This window comes from Sorex araneus, chromosome X, assembly GCF_027595985.1.
Source record: "Sorex araneus isolate mSorAra2 chromosome X, mSorAra2.pri, whole genome shotgun sequence".
Classification (NCBI taxonomy): domain Eukaryota; kingdom Metazoa; phylum Chordata; class Mammalia; order Eulipotyphla; family Soricidae; genus Sorex; species Sorex araneus.
In genome coordinates this window covers 279,434,950-279,455,237 of record NC_073313.1, presented here as the reverse complement: position 1 = coordinate 279,455,237, position 20,288 = coordinate 279,434,950, and the positions used below count along the sequence as shown (strand labels likewise).

At 43.4% G+C, this 20,288-nt stretch overlaps 1 protein-coding gene across 1 annotated transcript in view; it reads right to left on the bottom strand.

Moving 5' to 3' along the window:
* Nucleotides 1-19,904, bottom strand: part of FOXN2 (forkhead box N2) — a 50,917-nt gene extending 31,013 nt beyond the window's left edge. The window contains exon 1 of the mRNA XM_055120212.1: nt 19,752-19,904. The gene's annotated coding sequence lies outside the window, so the exon portion shown is untranslated. The remainder of the gene's footprint in view (nt 1-19,751) is intronic.
* Between the last annotated feature and the right edge of the window lie 384 nt (nt 19,905-20,288).

The following is a 20,288-nucleotide window of genomic DNA, read 5'->3' as shown; positions in this document are numbered from 1 at the left end:
CCAAAACAAATGGCAGCAAATTTAAGACAACAAAGGCAAGAGCATAAAGTGGAGGAAGGAAAACCTCTTCAACAAACGGCGCTTGGAAAAACTGGCTAACCACTTGCAAAAAGAAAATAAAATTTGGATTAACACTAAGTGCCATACACAAAAATTAACTCAAAATGTATTACAGACCTTGATATTAGAGCTGAATTCATAAAACACACCATGGAAAGCACAGGCAGAATTCTCCATAATAGTGACTTTACAGGGGTCCTCAATTCAACCACACACAGAGATACCAAAAAATACAACAAACAAATGGGACTACATCAAACTAAAAAGCTTCTGCACTGTGAAAGAAATTATGGCTGAAAATAAAAATACCACCAGATATATATGCATACCATGATAAAGAGCTAATAGATAAGAAAAAGCACTTAGAAAACTTCAACATAAAAATCTCATCAGGAAAATGGGGAGAAGAGCTAAACAGACACTTCCTCAAGAAAACATGGAGGGGCTGGAGCGACAGCACGGCAGGGAGGGTGTTTGCCTTCCACACCGCTAACCTGGGTTGATTCCCAGCACCCCATATGGTCCCCTGAGCACCACCAGGAGTGACTGCTGAGTGCAGAGCCAGGAGTAACTCCTGAGCATAGCGGGACGTGACCCAAAAAGAAAAAAAAAAAAGATGAAAACATACGGATTGCTAATAGGCATAAAAAGGGGGCTTGTGGCTGAGCCTGCCTTGCAGTGTGTGTCGAAATTTCAAGCCCTGGTGACCCACACGCACCAAGAGTGATTCTGGCAGTTCAGCTGTCTAATTCCTGGCACCATGAGCAACGCCCAGAGGCACCAGAGACAGGTGTGTGTAAGCACTACAGAAAGGATGGGAACTACAAAATGTGGAGGACCGTCGAGGATGACTCCCGGCCAGCACACATGTGAGCACCACATCAAACCCCTGAAGCACCACAACCATAACTTGTGTGCCAGAGTAACTAAATATTTAACTTTCAGTGAGCACTTCAGCTGAGTATGCAAGCTCGATTATCTGATGTGCAAACTCCCTTGCAAGCACCACATCTAAATATCTGTGAGCACCACAGCCAGGCATGTGTGGAATCTCTAGTCACTGCAACAGCATCAACAACATGGGAGGGAGAGGGGAGAAGGAAGAGAATTAAACAACAACAACAAAAAACCACGACTGGTTAAAGAAACTGGCACATTTACACAATGGAACCCTATGCAGCTGTTAAGAAAGATGAAGTCGTGCAATTTGCTTATAAGTGGATGGTCATGGAGAATATCACGCTGAGTGAAATGAGTCAGAAAGACAGGGACAGACATAGAATGACTGCATTCATTTGTGGAATATAAAATAACATGAGACTGATACCCAAGGACAGTACACACAAGGGCCAGGAAGACTGCTCCATGGTTGGAAGTCTGCCTCATGAGCTGGGGGCGAAGGTACTGGAATAGAGAAGGGATCACTAAGTCAGTGGTGGTTGGAGGGATCGTTTGGGATGGGAGATGTGTGCTGAAAGTAAGACCAAACGTGATGGCCTCTCAGTATCTGTACTGTAAACCATAATGCCCGAAAGTGGAGAGAATATGGGGGAAATTATCTGCCACAGAGGCAGGGGAAGGAGTGGGATGAGGGAGGGGAGGGATACTGGGGGCATTGGTGGTGGAAATTGTGCATCAGTGGAGGGATGGGTGTTCAATCATTGTATGACTGAAACTCAAACATGAAAGTGTTGTAACTACATCTCACAGTGATTCAATAAAAAAGTTCATGAAAACCATTTTAAAAAACAAATATTTTAAAAAAACCAAAAATTTCATTTAAAAAGAGTGCTGATCATCAAAAATTACTAGGGAAACAAAATGACCATGAACTATTATCTCGCTCTAGCGCAAATCATCTATACCAAAAAGGCTAGAAAAACCCAGAACTAGTCGGGATGTGGTGAACAAACTGAACCCTTGCCCCTGTCAGTGTGACAGGCAATCATTCCAGTTACTGCCCCACACTTCAAGGTCACACAATGCACAGTGGTTTAGAATCCCTGCCCTGCAAGCGTATGGCACAAGTTCAAGTCCCAAGACCCACATCCACCAAGAGTGATCACTGAAGCTTGGCGGTGATTCTTGAAGCCGCAAGCCATTTGCAGTCACACTGCAGTCAGCTGCAGATAAGCACCACAAAAAGAACGTATATGAGTGCCACAGCCAGAAAGCAGGACCTCTGGTGAGCACATACATAAGCACTGATTGCCTCAACTAAGAATGTGAGCCCCATGTGTGCCAGCACGACTAAAGGAGTGCGAGGCAGTGTGAGCACCACAGCCAAGTGTGCAAGGAGCACCACCTGCAGCAAAGCCAGGCTTCTGAGCCATCTCTGGCCACCCACCACCAGCAGCAACGAAGGGAAGAGGGACAGGCACGTAAAAGACAGAATGAATGTAAATACCAGATTCTGTATTTCAGAGTATTATTTTGGAATTCAGAAGATCTGAAATTCATAAAGGGGATAGAATTTATAAAGGAGATAAAATGCTGTATCAGAGATCTGAGGAAGATCTCTGTAATAAACACACTTCTTCAGCCAGTGCACCACAATAAGAGGACTAAGAGAGGGTGAAGACCACTGACAGAATTCGGGTCATGTTTTACCGCTAAATGAGTCAAGAGAATTGGTGGTTTTCAAACGATTTTTGATTTCTAATCTGCTAAATTGGAAGGCCAGGTAATTTATTAAATTTCACATATAGAAGATCTGAAAATAGCTCATCTGGAATATATAGATTTGATGCATAAACATTTCCCCCAGCTACTCAAGACCCCCTTCGTTGTCTTTTATGGTTTAATCATGAAGATGCAAAATAATTTTCTAATAAGCAATACACTTATTATTAATTGTAACATACGAGAAGTATCTAAATATATAAGAAGTATCTAAAAATACCCAAGAATATCTAAATGGACGTAGCACTGTAGCACTGTTCCTCTTGTTCATTGATTTGCTCGAGTGGGCATCAGTAACATCACCACTGTAAGACTTGTTGTTACTGCTTTTGGCATATTGAATATGCCATAGGTAGCTTGCCAGGCTCTGCCCTGTGGTAGCTTGCTGGGCTCTCTGAGGACAGAGGAATTGAACCGGGTTGGCCGTGTGCAAAGCAAATGCCCTACCTGCTGTGCTATTGCTCCAGTCCTCTAAAAGGATACAGGAATTTAAAATGCATCTCAAAGCTAATGAGTTACCTACCATTCGTAATGGATTATGAATACCTTTGAGTACAGCAATACAGAGAACAGAGAGAAGGAAGTATAAAAGAGAGACCACTCAGAGTAACCTGTCCTGGCTCTTTACCAAGAAACTTTAAGAGAAACTTTTTTTTTTCTTTTGGGGTCAGACCCAGTGATGCTCAGGGGTGACTCCTGGATCTGAACTCAGGAATTACTCCTGGCAGTGCTTGGGGGACCATATGGGATGTTGGGGATTGAACCCAGGTCGGTTGCGTGCAAAGCAAACAGCCTACCCACTGTGCTATCACTCCGGCCCCAAAAGAAACTTTTGGTACCTATTCTATTCGCACTCCTGTTGTCATAGCTGCCATAGTCTATGGTATACAATTAAAGTGAAAAGCTTCTTCCCTGAGAATACATGTATTGATATATTAATACATGTCAAGAACAGAAACATAAGTTTAGTCTATTTTGAGCTGAAAAAGCAATTTCATTCCATATGAAAATCATAAAATTAAGATTCAAACAGTTCAGCTGTAGTTTAAGACAATGAGCTATGAAGAGGGTCAGTATCTGTTAGTTCAAACTGTGTGTCACTCAACAGATTGTAAGAACTGTCAATTTAGAATTCTATTAGTACCTAATTTAATAAAATTGTTAATAAACTAAATGAGAATAAAGCAAAGACAGAAGCTAAGTACGCAATGATACCAATTTGTTTAGCATCAATCTAGCATCAATCATTATGACTCCTGCTACTAATTTTTTAAAACGTACCAGTCTTCTCCTTTGGGGGAGGTGGAGGCTCTCGAGCAGTGCTCAAGCCTCCAGGACCACCTCCAGTTATGTCCGACTATTCCAAGTTTCTCAACTCAGTATAGGTCCCCTGATGACCAGTGACTTCCAGTGCTCAGCGCTAAGTGAAATGAGGACTTCTCAGAAAAACGCTGCAAGAGCAGTTTCATCATTCTATCTGTTATTTCACTTCCGCATGGTTTCCATGTCAATCGCTGCTAATCATGCTACATGACAGAACCTGCCTTCAAATCTTTATAGTTTTAATAAGCTGAAGGAACTAAAACCGTATGAACTTTCAAAACTTAAATACTTGCTATTAATGATAAACCACCCTCAGCTCCCCATGGTCTAAATTTCTCTATTACCATATATACTTGATGACCAACTCACACATGCAAGGAATGTGTAAAAATTAAGCAGGGGTCGGGGAGAGAGCACAAGCTCAACAGGCATGAGGCCTGGGACTCGACTGTTCCCATGACAAGATTCTCACACACCTCGGGAGCAACGCCCAGGCAGAGCTGGGTGTAACCCCTGAGAACTGTGGGGTGTGGCTCCAAAACCAGAAGAAAAGAGTTCACTTCTCTGAAATTAAAAAAAAAAAAGTGACAAATAAAATCAAAATATGGTAGAAATATAAACATCTACTTATGATTACATTCGTGTTTGACCAAATCAGAACCTACTATGCTATTACAGAATTTAGTCATGTTAAAATAACAACTTCTTCTCTACTTTCAAAGTATCATATTGGAAATTCCAGCCTTGTATATTCAAAATAGGGGTTCAGGGGCTGGAGCCATAGCACAATGGGTAGGGCGTTTGCCTTGCACGTGGCCAACCCGAATTCAAATCCCAGTATCCTATATGGTCCCCTGAGCACTACCAGGAGTAATTCCTGAGTGCAGAGCCAGGAGTAACCCCTGTGTATCATCAGGTGTGATGCAAAAAGCAAAAAACCAAACAAATAAAATAGGGGTTCATAAAGACAAAATACACTAACAGTTCCCCAGTTAGGCTCATGAATGCTTTTTAGTATATATTTTAGTGATATGAATTGTTAGCTAGTAATATAAATTATTAGCAAGTAGGAATAAATGCCATAAAGGGCTCAGATCAGAGTATTAGGATCTCAAACTGTGGCTCTGTGGTAGTATGCTTGCCTTGTATGTGTGAGAACCTGGGGCAACACTTGAACAACTGCATAGAGGGGCTCTGAAGATGGACAGATAATCCTACGCATATATATAAAAAGATCAGATTAACCCTGAACTATACATATATAGGGCAGCATCTGACCTACTTACTAATAAAGTTGTTTCTTACCATTTTCACATTACTACTCTAGTTCTATTTAAAATAAGTCTCATAAACATTTAAATACCTGAATTCCTCAAGCAGATAACACAACTTTTGAGCTGTACTTAATCCATTTATAATTATTTTTTCAAACTTGATCTTGAGACATTTAGAAATTTCATTCTTGCTGACTTGCCCTTTTATGCCACACCACAACCTTGATGTAATCAGTAAGTTAAGTAATCTTACAAATGTCAAAAGAGCACCCAGCACTGGTGAGACTGTTCAAAGGGCCGGAATGGGAGCCCAAGTTCAATCCCTGGCACCACAATGTCCTCTGAGCACCATCAATGCCATCCACCACTCCATCTCCACCACATCCCGCAATAAAGAACCAGAGAACAGGCCAGAAAGTCACCAACAAAAACTTATTTGACATATATGGAATTTAAAGAAGTCATTAACTTATATCAACAATGTTTTTGCTTTTTCTGGGAGGGAGGGGAGGGCATACCTGGCCCAGGTTCAGGAATTACTCCTGGCTCTGTACTCAGTAAGTACTCCTGGAGGTGCTTGAGGACCACATGGGATGTCAAAGATTGAACCTGAGTTGGCCACATGCAAGGCAAGTGCCCTACCCGCTATACTAGCTTTCTAGCCTGTTCTGTATGATCATATTATTATAAAACCTTCCATAATATTTGGCCTGTGCAGTGAAGGCCTGACACTTTCTTTCTTTCAGTTTTTTGGGCCACGCTTGGTGATGCTCAGGGATCACTCCTGGCTGGCTCAGGAAGGGGTAAGGGACAGGGGGATGATATGTGTTGGGAACCAGGTTGGTTACACACAAGGCTTATCTGCTGTACTGGCCCCAGATTTTTGCCTTTTACTTCTTCCCATGCTAAAGGTAAGCTCCAAGTCCTCCATATGCAAGCAAGGCAAGCGCTCTACTGTTGAGCTACATGCCCTGATCTAAAAGTGAACCATTGTCATTAATTCAGCAAGACGCCATTTCTCAAGACTAGAAGGCATGGCACTCTACCTCCTAAATTAAACAAAATAGTGATCTTATTGTAGTAAGTTTAACACAGAACATTTTAGCAGTTTACATATAGTAATTATTTCCTAAAGCTTAAGTCCCATACTAAAATTTATTTTTCTTGTTAACTTATACATGAGTAGCCGAGAGTTTACTGCCTGCAAGGGAAAGAGCCTGGCAAGCTCCCTGTGGTGTATTCATATGCCAAATACAGTAACAAAGATGGGTCTCATTCCCCAGACCCTGAAGAGTCTCTAATGCAGCACCACTGGGAAGGACAAGTAAAGAGAAGCTGCTAAAATCTCAGGGCTAGGATGAATGGAGACGTTACTGGGCTCGCTCAAGCAAATCGATGATCAACGGGATGACAGTGATACAGTGATAGAGCCAAAATAAAGTGTAGAATTTTACTGAGCATACATTATATGTAAGGTAACTTGTAAGAAACCTAAAATTAAAATTTTACAGCTATTTTATTAACTAAAATATCTGAAAAATCCAGCAACCCTGAAATAATAAGGAAGAAACAATCTTCTCTACTGAACAAACATTATTTTTATTAAGATTCTCCATTATAAATACTGTCCATCCCATAAAATCTAATACTGAGATTAGCAGGCTGACTCAAATCCTAAACTTACAGCACACGTTTTATGCTTGGTTGTAATGCTACATGATATTATGTATCCAGGACAACTGAAGCATTATGGTCCCTAAGGGATAAAATTGCCATTTAGTCAACAGATTTAGGTGGTACAGCATGTGATCCATTATTTCCAAGCAAATAAACAAAATGTGTGCAACTGCATTTTCTAGTCAAGGAAAAAAGTGGGGGGTGGGGGAGAATACAGAAGGATTAAAGATCTGCCTCATAGAGAAATAGACAATGGGGGTTAAAAAAATGACACGTCGGGCTGGAGAGATAGCACAGCGGGTAGGGCGTTTGCCTTGCACGCGGCCGACCCGGGTTCAAATCCCAGCATCCCATATGGTCCCCTGAGCACGGCCAGGGGTAATTCCTGAGTGCAGAGCCAGGAGTAACCCCTGTGCATCGCCAGGTGTGACCCAAAAAGAAAAAAAATGACACGTATATAATTATTTTGTTTTTATTGTTATATATAATATAAAACAAAGCACATTTGCCTCTATCTACTAAACAAACCTGATATTTTCAGTATACATACCAAACACTTTTCTTTTTGCTATACAAGTTCTACCATTGAGTCTGCCTTCCAGAGAAATTCTGAATTCCAAAACAGTATTGTGAAAGATTTAAATTGAGTAAAATTTCTCTTTCTCTGATAAAGAAAAACGACCATTTATAAGCAATGCTTTAATCTAATCAAATTGGATGTGCTGGGTGAGATACATCCAATTAAAATGGCCACTTTGGGATATTGACAATCTAAAGTTTGGGAGAAGGTTTGTTTCACAGATCAATTTTACAGTAGTTAACCCTGAAGAGTCTCTGAAATCTGATCACCTCTCTTCATCTTTACTCTCAGAACTACAGTCCAATCACAGCAACATCATTTCTCGTGTAGATTCTAGAACCACTTCAGCAGTAATCTACACAAATCTGACCACTTAAAATTGTGTTCTGCATAATCATACACAATTCTGACAATACCTTCCTAAACAGACACCCTGTGCCTCTATGCCACATCCTCTTAATATGTTATATCCAAATCTTCACATAAGAACAGAGCAATTAGAAATTGAGCTCTACTCCCATTTGACCCAGCAATACCACTTCTGGGAATATATCCCAGAGATGCAAAAAAGTATAGTAAAAGTGACATCTGCACCTGTATGTTCATTGCACCACTGTTCACAATAGCCAGAATCTGGAAAAAACCCGAGTGCCCAAGAACAGATGACTGGCTAAAGAAACTTTGGTACATCTACACAATGGAATACAATGGAATACTATGCAGCTGTCAGAAAAGATGAAGTCATGAAATTTGCATATAGGTGGATCAACATGGAAAGTATCATGTTGAGTGAAATGAGTCAGAAAGAGAGGGAGAGGGACAGACATAGAAAAATTGCACACATTTGTGGAATATAAAGTAACAGAATGGGAGACTAACATCCAAGAATAGTAGAGATAAGAATCAAGAGGAGTACTCCACAGCTTGGAAGCTGACCTCACATGCTAGGTGAAGAAGCACCTCTGATAGAGAAAGGATCACCAAGCAAAGGGTGCTAGGTGGGCCCACTAGGGATGGGAGATACAGGCTGAAAATAGACTATAGACCAAACAAGATGCCTACTTAATACCTCTGCAGCAAACCACAACACCCAAAAAGAGAGTGAGCAAATGGGAATGCCCTGCCACAGAGGCAGGGTGGGCTGAAGGGGACAGAGGCAGGGTGGGGTGAAGGGGACAGGGTGGGGTTGGTGGGAGGGATGCTGGTACTATTGGTGGTGGAAAATGGGCACTGGTGGAGGGATGGGCACTCGATCATTGTATGACTGAAACGTAAGCATGAAAACCTATAAGTCTCTAACTTTGTCTCACAGTGATTCATTAATAAGATTTAAAAAAAAAAAGAAATTGAGCTCTAAAACCAACATAAAAACACTTAAAAAGGAAACCAACTAAGTCTTTACATAAACCCCAAATACAAAGGGCTGAAACTTGTTTCCTATCAATGTCAAGCAGTTAGGTTCCAGAGAGAAGATAAGCACCGAGGAGCTAACTGATAATCAATGAAACACAGGAAGAGAGAACGTGCCAACAGAAACTGAAGCTACTCCAAGTATTAAGTTCAAGGGGTCTACAGTAAGGTCCAGAGCCCACAGCCATCTTTTCCCTTGTAGCTCTTGGAACTCACTTCTGTGAGATCAAAGAAATGCTGGGAAAGCAAACACAAATAACAAACTGTGAAATTAGAGAAAGGAAAATGAAAGCCCACATGCAAGTAGAGAAGAGCCAGGAAATCTCAGAAAGTCACCCATCGTTTTCTCAAAATAATGTTCAAAAACAAAAAACTATGAAATCGAACTTTTTTCCTTCTATTTTTTGCCCATAGCCACAGCCTTCCCCTATCCCATCTTGGCCACTGTAGATCAGCTTTCAGGTTCTGGTGCCTTGGGACATTTGCTATTCCCTTGAGATGTTTTGTTATCCCACAAATAACATCACCCTGTACCTATCTCTCACCTTTGACTAACTTCACTCAGCACCATACCTTCTAGTTCCATCCACTTATAGGGAATTTCATCTTTTATTCTTCTTCTTTTTTCTTTTTAAGTTGGTTGCTGGGCCACACACAGCTATGCTTAGGTCTTACTCTTGGGCTTCTGTGTTCAGTGGTCACTCCTGGAGGAACGTGGGGGATCGTATGTAGTGGCAATGATCAAACCTTCGTTAGCCACGTGCAAGGCAAGTGCCTCATCAGCTGTGCTATCTAGCCCCAATTTCGTCTTTTCTTACAGTATTCTACTGTAGTTTCCATATTTTGGTTATTGTGAATAGTGCTAGCCCCAATTTAGTCTTTTCTTACAGTATCCTATTGTAGCTTCCATATTTTGGTTATTGTGAATAGTGCTGTAATGAATACTGGTATACAAACATCTTTCCAAAATGATATTTTTTGACCCTTGGGATAGATGCCTAATAGTGGAATTGCTGGGTCGTATGAAAGCTCAGTTCTTAGTTTTTTGAGAAATACTCATATTGTTTTCCAAAGAGTTTGCAACAGTCAACATTCCTTTCAACAGCAGATGGGGGTTTCTTTTTGCTCATCCACGTCAGCTGATTATTTGGGTAGGGGTTGGTTGGTTTGTTTTTGATGTGGCCCAGACTCACTGTGTTGTTTTGATTTGCATTTTCCTGATAGGGGATGGACAGCACTTTTTCATATACTCGCTGGCCATCTGTAGGTCACCTTCAGTTTTTTGGTTTGTGGGCCACGTCTCTGGGAGTTTCCTGGTTCTCTGCTCAGGGATCACTCCTGATGGGCTCCGAGACCATATTCAGTGCCATGGATCAAACCCCAGTAGCTCACGTGCAAGACGAGTGCCCTACTCGTTGTACTATTGCTCCACTCAACTGTTCTTTAGGTCTTCTTTAAGGAAGTTTCTGTTCATCTCTTTGTTTTTGGATGAGGTTTTAATATGTTGTTTCAAAAAAACCAGAGTTGTTTGAAAAAACCAGAGCCAAGAAGACTCATCTTTATGATCAACAAGCATGGTGGTCTTGAAAAGAAACATAATTAGGTACTGAAGATATAGTGCAGGGGTTAAAGCATGCCTTGCATGAAGCTGACACCCATTAAAACCCTGACATGGCATAAGGTCCTCTAAACACTCCCAGGAGTGACCCCTGAGTACTACAGGGTGCAGCCCAGAAGCCCAAATAATAAGTATGATTCAATTCATTCACTTCCAAGCCTGGGCCCGAGCAGGGAGGGTGCTCGCCTTGCCAATGAGTTAATCCCTGGCACCCTACGACCTGGTCCTCTGCCCCTCTTGAGTGAACCTTGAGCACAGAGCCAGAAGTAAACTCTGTGCACCACTGTGTGGCCCAGGCTTTTAAAGACGTTTCCAAGCCAGGTATGGAGCTCTGTGGTCAAGTACTTGCTTTGCATGTGAGGCCTGGGTTCAATCTCTCTCCCAGCTTGCCCTCCACCCCCCATGCCCAATGTTTCCAGCACACATTATGTATGAGCAATTCACAGTAAGTAACACAAATAACTGTAGCAGAAAGCTAGGTGTTTTAGGAAAGGAACAAAGCACTATGGGTTCAGAAGAAAAGGGAATCTCAAATGCAATTCACTTGTATCACTTGTCATCCCGTTGACCTTCGATTTGCGCGAGCGGGCGCCAGTAACATCTCCATTCATCCCTGTCACATGCTAGTGTACATCAATGGTATCTGCTTGCTCCAAGAACACGAAGAGCCTCAAACCATTTGTTCAGGGTTTTGACGAAGTCTGACCATCTCATTGGGCGAAGGCCACTCGGTCTTCTGATGTCCTGTGGAATCCAGTCGGTAACAGCTCTAGTCCAGTGGTCGTCTCTGAATTGCATTACGTGTCCAGCCCATCTGATTTTTGACACCTCAGCAAATGAGACAGCGTCCCTGATTCTTGGTCGTCGACGGAGGTTGGAACCCCGAATTCCTTCTCTCATTTGAGTGAAATGTGATATTCCAAGCAGAGCTCTTTCAATTCCTCTTTGGGATACCCGGATAGCGTTCTCATCGGGCCTAGGTCTTTGAGGCATATGTTAGTGCAGGAAGAATGGTGGAGTCGAAAAGATGTGCCTGGAGCTGGAGGTTCTTCATCCTCCAAATGGCATGTCGGATTTCGGAAGGGAGAATGCTGGGAACGACATATCCATCCTGCGGAATTTGGTATGCAGGCAGGTGGACGTGGTTGTCAAAGAGATCCGAGTAGCAGTTGTGAATAATCCTCTCCATTGCCATTCTGGAAGATGTGATAGATCCATCAGGACATCGAAGGGCAGTCATCTTGGTCTTGTAGTTAGTGAAGGACAGGCGAGCGTTGCGAGTACCTTTCCCAGCTTCCGCTGCATCGGCCAACACTGCTGCTCTTCTCTCTTGGAGGTCTTCCTTTATCGCTTCTCTGCACAGCTTTGCGAGCTCGGACATTAGCTTGTGGTTGCCTGAGGCTTGTGCCAAACCACGTTGGTGAATGAGCTCGAGAGTTTCCGAAGACAGGCGTCTGTTTGTGGCTTTCCCACTCTCAGCATTCTTCGCAAGCATTGTATCTGCAAAGCACCTCAACCGTTCTACCAGCACCACCAGCTCACTACCCAAGTCAGCACCAAAGCCAAGCATGTGTCATTCAGTTGTCACAAAAATAAGGGTCATTAGAGCAGCAGCAGCAACATGAAAAGCAAAGCAGGATGAGCAAGAAAGAGACAAAAACTGACACTGACAGTCATCACAAAACTGTTTAGCCTTTTTGCTTTGCTATTGTTTTCATTGACAATTATTCTGTCACGGGGCTAGAGTGATAGCACAGTGGGTAGGGCACTTGCCTTGCACACGACCGACCCAGGTTCGAATCCCAGCATCCCATATGGTCCCCTGTGCACCACCAGGGGTAATTCCTGAGTACATGAGCCAGGAGTGACCCCTGTGCATTGCCAGGTGTGACCCAAAAAGCAAAAACAAAAATAAAATAAAAATAAAATAATTGTTCTGTCACTATTTTATGTTGTATACATGTTAAATAGTCAAATTTTAAATTCTTCATATTGATTCCAGTTTAAATAACAGAATAAGATGTACACATATACTTACCTTCAGCTTGAGACTCTAAAAAACCATGAAGCCAAGTAAAATCTGAATTCTTGGTATGGCGACCTCTAAATACCAAAGAATTTCACACCACCCCAAGCTTCCTGAATATACTTTTTCACTCTTTAATGTTTCTAGATGTTTTCAAGAACAGTCAAAAGCCTTGTTTGAATTATTTTTTCTATTACTCTTAATTCCTTAGCACCATATATAGAGCCCTACTACAAAATTTACTTGCTATTTATGACTACTCATAATCATTTGCTTACCTTTCCATCACTGCCTCTAGACTAGGAGCTTTTTTTAAATGTTATCCTACAAGAAGAAACACATTTTGGGATCCAGGGTGGTGGCTAGCATAGAGAAACTTCAGATTAGGTACCAAGCAGCATATGGTCACCGAGGACCACCAGGAGCAACCTCTACCCAATCTGCTACAAGACAGCAGAAAAGTACTATGCCAGGAGTAGTGTGGCCCCAAAGCAGCCAAATATTTTGAGGTATAGAACTGGTAAGACAGCTGGAGCAATAGCAAAGCAGGCAGGGCGTTTGCCTTACACGTAGCTGACTCGGGTTCAATTCCCAGCAGCCCATATGGTCCCCCGAGCATCGCCAGGAGTAATTCCTGAGTACATGAGCCAGGAGTAACCCCTGTGCAATGCCAGGTGTGACCCAAAAAGCAAACAAACAAGCAAAAACAAACAAAAAAACTGGTAAGAGAAAGTAATACTGAAGTTAAGGGTAGAATTAGTTACAAGTGGCTAAAATAATAGGAGATACATGATTTACACATATATATGTAAAACAAAAAAAAAACAGTAACAACACCTTTACCACATAAAAAATACTGAACTTTTTATTTGGGGGGTTTGGGTTGTACCTTATGGGAGGGAGGGGTCACACCTGGCTGTGCTCAGGGTACCATATGAGGTGCTGGGGATTGAACCCAGGTCAGATGCATGCAAGGCAAGCTCCTTACCCACTATATTAGCTCTCTGGTCCCATCAACTGTACTTATTTTAAATAGAAACGCTGACCATATTATACAACAGAATTTCTGCCATCATTTAAGAAATAGTGCATCAAAAACAAAGCTTTGTAAGCAAAACAACATTCGTTTTTATGCTCTAGCGCACCCTAACATTCAATACGCTAATATTTATTTATTTTTTGCTTTTTGGGTCACACCTGGCGATGCACAGGGGTTACTCCTGGCTTTGCACTCAGGAATTACTCCTGGCGGTGCTCAGGGGATCATATGGGATGCTGGGACTCGAACCTGGGTTGGCCGCGTGCAAGGCAAACGCCCTACCCGCTATGCTATCGATCCAGCCCCTACGCTAATATTTAAACAAATGGATATAGTTTTGAGTCAAGCAGGCTCATCAACCACCAATTTATTTCTGTAATTCTTCACAAATGATTAGACCTCTTTGAGTAACCCATTTATTGAACTCACTGTAACAACGAATAGCATTTCTGCAATAGAATAGACTTTTATAAATATTAATATCTTTTCTCAATCTTATATTCATCACTTATTTTTTTTAATTGCACCTTTATTTCTCAAGCTAACTGAATATAACTGAAATAATAATGAGATCCACAATCACTTCTTGGCATTACTAGGATTTAGAATTTTATAGATACTATTTCTAAACTTTGTCATGATTCTACAATGTCATCACTTATTCTTTCTGGGGACAGAAAGAGCAGCAAACATATCATCAAGCCAATACCGCCCTTTCAAATATATTTTAGAAAGAATTCCAATGAGATCATTGAAGCTGTGGTTTACATAAAGTTACACAAAATTTATATAAAGTTAATCTAGATAACCTAAGAAACACTAACTGAAATCCTCCCTCAACAAGACCTCCATAAATAAAATCTGTTCTTTGGAAAGACTGGTACTTAATAATATTTCCTCGGAGCATTCCCAGTGTTAGAGGGCATCACTCTTCCTTCCAGTTCTGACTCCCCTTGGGCAGACAGGCAGAGGAGCAGGGAAGGACTGCCTGACACGTAGCCAAGCCAGCACGGCCCCCAAGCACCACCAGGCGTGACCCATGATCACTGCCACAGCCCCCAAACCAAAATAAAGGAACAGACTGCCCTCAAAAAAAATGTCGATCATAACATGCAGGACATTTATGAATGTCCTGTGAACCTCAACTTCATTTTCTTCCCCATATTCACAACTTCCTGAAAAGGAAAAAGCTCAGGGTCTGGTCTTTACAAATTTCAAACTTACTTCTCAAAAGTTTAAGTTTTTACATGACAAAAATAGCAAAAACATACACAAATACAATTTAGGAAAGTAAAAATTCTTATAGTCTGAAATAAATGTTAGGATATGAAAATAACAGCAACTACACTTCCCTGGGAATTTAACATGTGTCTATTTTTTCCAAGTATATATATTACATATGTATAGTATAAATCACCGTATCACTGCATTACTGTCATCCCACTGCTCACTGATTTGCTGGAGCGGGCACCAGTAACATCTCCATTGTTGTTACTGTTTTTGGCATATAGAATACACCATTGTGATACTTGTTACTGTTTTTGGCATATCGAATACGCCATGGGTAGCCTGCCAGGCTCTGCCCTGTGGGCAGGATACTCTCGATAGCTTGCCGGGAGGGACAAGAAGGACGGAGGAATCGAACCCGGGTCGGCCTTGTGCAAGGCAAACGCCCTACCCGCTGTGCTATTGCTCCAGTCCTGGTATAAAATGGTATAAATACCAAAATAACATAACATTTTCATGATCTATGCTGGTAACAAAATAAGTTCATTTTTATGAATATTTAATATTTTAAATTATCTTCTAAATGGTTGAGTTATTTTATTTGCCTTTTAGAACTGACAGAATATTATAACCATCAATAAAACCAAGACCTAAGTAGGTGAGGAGATAAATTCATTTTACATTTACATCAGCAATTTCCAGAAGAGCAGAAATGACATCTTGCTCACCACTATATTCCTAGCACTACAGGAGAGACAGTACAGCAGGTGAGGCGCCTGCTCTGCACTCCACGTGACAGACTTGGCTTTGAGTCCCCTCGCCACATATAGTTCCCCGAGCTCCAGGAACAGAAATCCCTGAAGCAGAGCCGGGAATAAGATGTGTGCACTGTTGTGGCCCCAAAACAAAACAAACAAAAAGAAAAGAAAACTCAATAATGTATGTCCTTGGAGCTGGAGTGATAGCACAGTGGGGAGGGCATTTGCCTTGCATGCGGTCGACCCAGCTTTGATTCCCAGCATCCCATATGGTCCCCCGAGCACTACCAGGAGTAATTCCTGAAAGCAGAGCCAGGAGTAACTCCTGTGCATCACCAGGTGTGACCCAATAATAATAACAATAATGATGATGATGATGATGTATGTCCATGATTTAAGTATTTTTCTTTGTGGAAAAGAAAATTAGGTGAACAGAGGTAAGGATATTTGAATCAAAATTAGGTTCAAGTTCTTCAGTATAAACTGCTCAGCATTTGCTTACAAAGAGTTCTCTATGAACAGAACTCCAAGGAAGAGTACAGTAGGCAAGGCTCTTGCCTTAGACATGGCTGAACTGGGTCTGATCCCCAGAACTGCATCCATGTGGTCCCCCAAGGCAGCTAGGAGTGACCTGGGAAAGCAGAGCCAGGGTACAGCTGGGTGCAGCCAAAAACAAAACACAACAGTAGTAGAGAAGGGTGTGTGGGTGTGGGAATGGGAGAGGATCAACAGAGCAAATATGTCAAGCACTTTATCAAGGTTAACTTCACCAAATTCATTATACTGTTACCATGTACCCTTGGAATAATATAATGAGAATGGCACTTCGCTTCAGCTGTCTTCTTCTCAGAAACCATTAACCCTCTATTCATGAGGAAAATATGAGAATAATCTCAATGGAGGAAATCTGTAAAAATTTGACTAGTATTCCCTAAACTGTTATAGTTATCAAAGACATTATGTCTGAGAAACTGGAATTCTTGGATAGAAAAAGGACATATGGGCACAGGATGGACTGTGAATAATAAAGTATAGTGTTCAGTCATTGATAGTATGGAGGCAATTTTGTTTCCTGAGTTGTGACAAATTGTAACAAAGAAATTTTAACTATAGGTAAAACTAGAGGTACAGTCAGAACTCTATAATTTTTCTAGAAATATTAGTGAAATAAAGTTTAATGAAAATTGGATAAGGAAAATATGGAATACATGAATCCAAACACTTTAGAAGGTGATGATGACAGCCATTCTTTTGCTCTCTCTTGGTAAGACAGAGAATGAGTACCAACATAGTTGGTAAAGTTATTAAGACATTGTAGGAGGCCAGTAGGCGCCAGAGAGATAGTATGGATAGGCACCTGACTCCCACCAGGCCAACGTGAGTTCAACCCCCAGCACCCTATAAAGTCCCCCAGCCTGCCAAGAGTAATCCCTGACTGCAGAGCCAGGAGTAAGCCCTGAGCACCGCTGGGTGTGGTCTCAAAGCAAAAAGAAATGAAAAGACATTGCATGCGTCTATAGTTTTAATTATAAAGTCACACAGAATCACAGCAAGTGCCCCTTGAATCCCTGCTTCCTAAAGCATCCTTCTTAATCTATAATATAATAATCAATTATTATAAGCACACACGAGTAAAACAAGTCTTTGAGTAAGGATGTTACTGTGTTTGTCAGGCTCAAATGTAATTTCCATTTTTGGTAAAGCAGTGATGTTTTCAGGTCCATAACCCATTTATTCTCTTTTGTATGCTTCTTATGTTAAAAAAAAAAAAGCAAACAAAAAAACCTTTCCAGCCAAGTCTCCACCTACTACCATTAAGTCCTGTCTTTTCCTTATTTAGAAAATAATCAAATGTTCTCTGTGCATACAGTGTATAGCTGAGAACATAACATTTCTCTGTGTGATGACAGACTTTATCATCTATCTGGGATTATAAACCCTGAGAGACAAAGACTACGGGAATTGTCTTAATCAATGTGGTATTCTCAGCTCCTACAGCAGAGCCTGAAGAGTTGCTCAGAAAGCAGTATATGAAAGTAAGTTAGTACAGAATGCCACTGTTCAAAATTATCATATACTGTTAGAAAAGAGCATATGCAAATATTATATGCAACTTGAAAGTTCGGGTGAGGTATATGATTCTTGACCTCCCAGGACAAGCAAGATTTCAGCCAAGTCTCAAGTTTAAGTAGATCTTGGGTAGGTATAAGGCCATGAGTATAAGTGAATATCCAACAGAAAGATGTTAAAAGCAAGAAACAAACGTATAAATAAAAAAGAAATAAAACTGCTCCACCACTATCAAGCTGGGATTAAACACACGGTTCTTGTAGGCTAGCAGAGGGTAAGTTGGGACGGCCAGCTGGGGCCGTTGCTTGTTCTGGCTTAGGTCCCAGGAAGATGGGAAAAGTGTGAATTTGAAAAGTTTTGAGATGAAATTTGGTATCATTAGAGTGAGATCTCCAGGAAAAGTAATCTAATCAAATTGTCAGGAGGTTAGATCTTAAAAAGAGCCTTTTCCAAGAAGCACATCTATTAAAATCTCTTACTCTTACAGCACCTGTCTGCATTAATCAATTTAACTCTTAATTACACCCTCTCACACTATAAACTTTTATTTTTCAAGTATTTTTTTCCAACAAAAGATTATGTTCTCAAAGCTTTATTTCTGGAGGGCTTTTTGCACTGATGCAGAGCCCAACTGCTAACGTGACAGCAATCGAAAGGCGACACACAGGTTGGGGATCAACCCAGTGGCCCATTGCATTTGCACGTCTGCGGCCCCAGGTTCAATCTCAATAACCACAAGAGCAAAAATAAATAAAAAATAATTTAAAAAATAAAAGGAAAGCAACACACAATGACTGGCTAAGCAATAATCTGCCTTACAATCTGCTTGACTTGCACTTTTAAAGTTCCATCTGATGATGATAATCTAACGAATAGTCATCTTTCTACATTTTCACTGCTTCCTGCTTCGCTTATATTTCATCAACTCCTTCAGTTTTCTAAACTAAGCATCTCAATGGTCAGCAAACTCATATAGGCTGCTTTCCCTGTCCTGACGTGAAACCTCGCCCACCTTTTATTCGACTGTCATCAGAGCTTGAGTACCATCGCTGTGGTGTAATTTAAATTCTAATAAATTGCGCCCCACAACTTCTCTACACGTCCTTAACGTTTCTTGTGGTTTTACCACTCTTCAAGTAAAACTGATTTAAAAAAAAAAATGATGCAGGAAAAAATTCAAGACCCCCAGGATTTTGGACCAGGAACTGTACTTCTAAATATTTCCAGACTCTCCAAAAAGTTCATATTTTTTTTAAATCTTCCATCCTGTTTTTACTTTTAAAGATCCGAAGCATTCAACTTCGTAAAACCTTCGCAAAAAAAAAAAAAAAAACACAACGTAAAAATTGTGGAGCGAGCTGCCCCGGCGACACACGGGAACTTCTCCCGCAGGAAACTTGGAGTCACACAAAGCGGTCGCGGGTGCCGGGCGGACCCGGGGAGACCCTTGTGTCTGCCCTGAGCCCAGTTCGCGTGGAAAAATTAAACGATTTTCGCAAGATGACCCCCAAGAAATCCTCCAGGAATTGTTTGAAAAGCAGAACAAGATGATGTTCCGAGGCTCGGAGTCACAGGCTTGTCCCCGCAGCTCGCTCGGCGCCCCCGGCGCGGAAACCCCCGCGGGCGCGGTCCGGTCCGGTCCGGTCCGACCCGCCGAGGGATCAGGGTCGCGAGTCGTCCCCCGAGAGGCGGCCAACGCGGGGACCCCGCGAGCCGGGGCCGAGCTCGCGGCGGCGGGGGGCGGCCACGTGGCTGTCACAGGGCTGAGGGGGCGCCAGGGGGCGCGGGACTCGGAGCCCCGGACGCGCCGCGCCCGGCGGGAGCAGGAAGCGCCTCCGCCGCGGGGCGGACGCGGCCGGCCGGGCGCGGCCCCCACATCCGGGCCCGCCCCGCGCCCCCCGCGCCCCCCGCGCCCCCCGCCGTCCCGGACCGCGCGCCGCCGCCGCCCCCCGCCCGCGCCGCCTCCCGCCCGCCGGCCCGCGCCCCGGGCCCCGCTCCCGCACTCACCGTCAGCTCGGCCGCCGCGGCGCCGAGGCGAGGCCGGCCCGGGAGACGCAATATGGCAGCGCCGCCGCAGCTGTCCCCGCGGCGCCCGGCAGCCGCCTCCGGGCCGACGCGGCAACGAGCAGGCGGTGGCAGCTGCGCCCGCGGCCGGGCAGCGCCTCCTCCCCCTCCCGCGCGCTCCCCCCGCCCCCCGCCGCCCCCGCCGCCATGGCAACGCGGCGCCGGCGCGCGGCCCCGCCCCGGCCCCGCCCCACCCTCCCTGGGCCCGCCCACCTCCGGCTGCGGGGCGGGGCCCGGGGCGGGCGGGGCGCGAGGGAGCGCGGCGCCGGAAGGGCGGGGCGCTCGCGTGGGGCGGGGCGGAGCTGACGGGGCCGCGCGGGGCTCGGGCTCGGCCGGCCGGGAAGGCGGGAAGACGGAAAGGCCGCGCCCGTCCCGCGAGGGGCCAATGGGAGCGCGGCGGGGCGCGGCGCGGCCGCTGAGTGGCCGAGGCGCCTTAGGGGCGGGGCGCCGCCCCCGCTGTCTGGGCCGGGCCAGGCCACT